This window comes from Eublepharis macularius, chromosome 1 (assembly GCF_028583425.1).
Source record: "Eublepharis macularius isolate TG4126 chromosome 1, MPM_Emac_v1.0, whole genome shotgun sequence".
Taxonomy (NCBI): domain Eukaryota; kingdom Metazoa; phylum Chordata; class Lepidosauria; order Squamata; family Eublepharidae; genus Eublepharis; species Eublepharis macularius.
In genome coordinates this window covers 1,607,405-1,612,884 of record NC_072790.1, presented here as the reverse complement: position 1 = coordinate 1,612,884, position 5,480 = coordinate 1,607,405, and positions in this window count along the sequence as shown.

Here is a 5,480-nt window from a genome sequence, read left to right as displayed (position 1 = left end):
AATAAAGTTGTTTGTTCTACCAGCACCAAGTTCTAATGAGCAAAAGGGGAATGGTTTCTTCATTCATTTTTTTGAGAAACAGTAAGAATTATACATTTTGCAAACTTCTTAAAAGCTAAAGCAGAAATCAGCAGTCTATATATCGTACAAATTCTATTGCAGGCTGTTGTCAAGCTGGCCTGGAGCTTTGGACTTTTAGATAAGCCAGAGAAAAAGCAGAAGATTGCTTTTGAAATGAAGATGTTAATAAGTACGGGAGGCTGTCATAAAAAGAAGTTAGGCTCTTGCCCTTCTAGAATATGAAAGAGAATCACAGGTCCTGTCTCAGCTATCCTGCTGCAGTTACTTTCATTGCTATCCAAGGCTGCTTTTCAGATGTGGAAAAGCTTTAAACATGATACAAGATCAGCCTGAATCTACTCCCCAGAAATAGCAAGTTTGGTCAATCCATGTAACTTACTCCCCTCTCAGATCTGTTGCCATATGCTAATTTATTTCATGATATCCTGAATGCTTAATATCTTTTTAGCTACTTCAACCCTAAACTGCACAAAAATGCTGTGTTAAATTACATGCTCTGAGCCAGTCATACATCAGATAACAAAAGCCAATTTTATAACGTAAATATCTACAGCAATTGTTTCCTATTTTCATTTTTTATCAGATCGAATGTAAAAACGCACAACTGGAAGCTAAGACTGAGTTGTCTGTAGGCACAAGCAAACTCCTGTTAGTGCTATTAGCACAGCCTGTAGAGTTTGATTTCATACTAGGCTCACATCAAGGGAACATGCTGTTTAAAAAACAATTCTTCCCTTGAACAGCATACAGACTTCATCATGCCATGTGTTTTATCTGAGCCTTGCATACCTGTTGAAACAGTTCAGACAAAAAGATCAATGAGTGGGAGCAGCTTCAAAAGCCTATCACAAACACTGTGGCAGGTCCCTGGGGCCCAGCCTTAGAATTGTCACCACAGTATAGAAACTGTAGGAGTGGAGAGAGCATTTGTCTGTGCACAAAACAGAGGGAAACAAGAGGCTATAAAGGCATGTTGAGAATACAAATTGTTCCTGGTGGTTTTGTTGATGCATTCTTTTTTATTTCTGGAAGACACAAACAGCTCAGCCAGGTCTCCCTGTATAGCAACAGGACTTGTGTAGCTATTGTCTGCTGGCTTGTGAGCTGTGGCTGCTGTGAGGACAAGAGCTCTCAGCATGCAAACTCAAATCTTTCTGGCACCAGCGATCTTTCCGGACTCACAAATCAGTTCTGTACATCAAAATCAACCCAGCCCTTTGGGCTAAAGTACCTACGGCATGCCTCTTTCTGTGGTCCACTAAAGAGAGATGCTGGCCTCACATACTTCCTTGTCAGTTCTGACTTGGGCTAGTTGCTAGTCTACTATTAACTATCTAAGGATGAGGGTGTGGATTTTATATAGAATCCAACAAAACCTAAAGCAAATACTCCATCCGTGAGCAGTCATGGTAACTTCAGTCATGTTTTTCAAATGGAAATATTTGTCCCTTTGAGTTTTAAGAGAATTGTTTTTGTCAACTTGTTTATCATCCTCTTGTTCAATCAACAGCAGTATGCTTCTAGAACGTCAAAATTACTACGCAACCCCCAGGAATGCTCTAGAAGATACTGCAGTAACAAGGGCAGCTATCTTCTATTGTTAAGCTCCCGTTCTTTCCCAAACATCCCAAAACAGAAGCTCAGTGCCCTTTGCTGCCATATAAAGCTGCTAAAGGCCAAGCTGTTAATATTGCTTGTAATTCCAAGAGTAAGAGACCGATCAAATGCAACTGAGGAGCATTTATAAGCAATATTCCTTCATAACTATCCATTCCCCAGCTAGTTATTTTCCTACAGCTGTAATCCTATCATACATACCATGAAGTAAGCCCTAATGAACACAAGACTTCTACATTGTGCTATGTGGCTGAAATATAGGACTTCCAACTCTAGTTGGACTAGCTGGGTTATCTTTTCAAAACAAGAACAAACCACAAGCCTCTCTTAGTACCAAAAGTTCATGCAACATAATACACATTGAGATATAGGATAAAATATCATTTACATGTTTGTTTTAAAAAACTTTATTTACAAAAATTGAATAGGTTCTCCCCATTAATACATTATAAGCACATCATCATTGGAGAAAACATGATGGAGGCAGGTTAATTTTAAGACTTTTTGAGAAGCCTGTTCACACAACACCATGCAAGTAGAATGCCAGGAACTTCTTGAATGTATCTGGCTGATAGCCATGTATTCCAGCAGGAATCTGCAGAGAGAACATCTGGATCTTTAATGTCTAGCATATAGTTTAACACACAGCAACGTTATGTGCAAATACAATTGTAACTGTAGATTTTAAAATGCCCTATCGTCCTACAGACATTACTGGGGCATGTGAATGTAAATAAAATTTCTCATCAGTGCAAAAAACAAAAAGTTGCAAAAGTTGCAGGTGCTTTGTTTACTCATTAAGGATAGTACGCTACAAGCAGACTTGTCTCATATCTGGTTACAGAACAAGCTTATTTTCAAAAATCATGGGTAATATTCCTCTCAAGCTGGATATTAAGTCAAGAACCATTCTCATCTCTTCCTCCTCTGTTACTTTAGGAAATGGACCTTTGGACACTTACTGTGAAGGGTCCTTCTCCTCTGAGGAAAGAGTGCTTCCCACTGTCTAATTAGGGAGGCAGGAACTAATTTTCATCTTCTCCTTGTCTGGCGTGTGGGACACCCTTTCCTCAGTTCAGGTGACTCTGCAAAGCATCTGATGAAGAGAGCTGTGGCTCTTGAAAGCTTATGTTACAATAAAGTTGTATAAAGTCTTAAAGGTGCTACTGGACTCTTTGCTATTTTGCTACTGCAGACTAACATGGCTAACTCCTCTGGCTCTGCAAAGCAGTAACATTCAACTTATCTATCCACAACTACAAATTCTAAAGAGAAAATGGAGTATTAACTGATACAGTAAGTAATTAACAGTTCAGAGGTAAAGAGATGAGGCAGCAGAATAGAAGGGTACAATGACCTAGGACAGCAAAATGTCCAAAGGTCCATTCTCCTGAGGCAGAAGACATGTTTGGGAACTCCCAAAGTAGTGATCAACTCCTGGGTGGGTTGTCATCTTGGTCCGAAACCACATGCTGCAATATTCTTCTACCGAAAGTAGTGTCCACTGAATCATACGGAATCATACAGATTCAGTTTGTAGTGTCTCACAAAGGTCAAGACCGACGACCATGTAGCCATCTTACAGACTTCTTCTACTAATGCATTCCTATAGAATGTCACATTAGTGACAGCACTCCTCACCAAATGAGCCATTCTTCTAGGAGGAACTTTTATGTTGAGGGATTTGTACGCTTCCATTACACATGTTTTGATAGATGAGCCTATGGCTGTTGAAGACATTTTCTTTGTTATGTTCGGAACAGGTAAGCCTTGAGCATTCTCCTGACATCTAGGTTGTGCCAGAGTTTCTTCCTAGAGTGTTTCGGATCTGGACAGAAGGAAGGTAGGTATATCTCCTGTGTTCTGTGGAATATGAAGCAGACTCTTGGAAAAAATGTAGGATCCGTCCTGAATACTACTTTACCTTTGTGGAAGATGCAGAGTTTGGTCTTGACAGACAGTGCGCTTAATTCCTAGATCCTCCTGGTGGAAGTGAACACAATGAGGAAGATGGTTTTCATTCTCAGCCATCTCAAGGGCACGTCCTTGACTGGTTCAAAGGGATGTTTGGTCAAAACTGACAAAACAGTGTGGAGTCTCCACGTAGGAAAGAAGTAGACTGGAGGAGGGCTCCTGAGTGTCGCTCCTCTGGTCACCTCTGAAGAATAACCTCAATGAGTTCCTCTCAATCTCCACACAGTTAAGCAGAGCCAGCCTGGATGAGAGTGCCAAATTGATGCCTGCTGTAGCATGTCTGGGAAGGACGGCAACGTGAGAGGTGGAGACATCACCATCTGTTGGAGTATGAAGAACCATTGTCAGTGGAGCCACCAAGAGGCAAGCACCAGCTCTTCCACTCCCTGTTCCTTGATGCTTCTCAGGAGTTTAGGTATGACTGGAATAGGTAGAAATGCATCAGGGCATCCATCCCTTCTGCTTATGGATGGAAGAACCTCGTCATGAACCTTGGTAGCTGTTGGTCGTGCTAGAATGCAAACAGATCCAGAAGAGGTGTTCTGAAGTGTGATGTGATCAACTGGAAGAGTTCCTTCTTAGGGACCACTCCCTGCAGAATGGTCTCCCTGCTCAACCAGTCTGCTTGAACATTAGCTAGGCCTCTGATATAGAATCATAGGGTTGGAAGAGACTTCTAGGGTCATCGAGTCCAACCCTCTGCATGATGCAGGAAATTAACAAATACCCCCACACTCACCCACAGTGACCCCTGCTCCATGCCCAGAAGATGGCAAAACACAATCAGGATCCCTAGCCAAACTGGCATGAGGAAAATGGCTACCTGACCCCAAAGTGGTGATCAGCCTTACGCTGATCGTGTAAGAAGGGGCCACGAGAACTAAGCACTGATGTAATCCTCCTCCTCATGATCTGTCTAGGTTCACAGAATAAGCATTGCTGTCAGATGGCCATCTAGCCTTGGCTTAAAAAAGCTTCAAAGAAGGAGAGCCCACTACCTCCTGTGGAAGCCTATTCCACTGAGGGACTGCTCTGTCAGGAAGTTCTTCTTCACATTTAGCTGAAAACTCTTTTGATTTAATTTCAACCCATTTGTTCTGGTCTGACCTTCTGGGGCAACAACTCCACACCATCCTCTATATGACAGCTCTTCAAGTACTTGAAGATGGTTACCTTATCACTTCTCAGTCGCCTCCTCTCCAGGCTAAACATGCTGAGTTCCTTCAACCTTTCCTCATAGACTTGGTCTCCAGACCCCTCACCATCTTCATTGCCCTCCTCCAGACATGTTCCAGCTTGTCTATATCCTTCTGAAATTGTGGTGCCCAAAACTGAACACAATACTCTAGGTGAGGTCTAACCAGAGTAGAGTTATACCATCATTTCATGTGATCTGGACACTATACTTCTGTTGATGCTGTCCAAACTTGCATTTGCCTTTTTAGCTATCGCATCACACTGACTCATGTACAGTGTATGGTCTACGAAGACCTCTAGATCCTTTTCACACTTATTACTGACGAGTCTCCCCATCCTATAATGGTGCATTTGATTTTTCCTACTTAAGTGCAGAACTTTGCATTTATCTCTGTTGAAATTCATTTTATTGGTTTTAGCCCAGTTTTCCAGCCTGTCAAGATCATCCTCTATCCTGACTCTGTCTTCTACCATACTTGCTACCCCTCCCAATTTAGTATCATCTGCTAATTTAATAAGCATTCCCTCTACTACTTCACCCAGATCATTTATAAAAATGTTGAACAGAACAGGTCCCTGGAACAATCCCTGAGGCACTTCACTTGTCACTC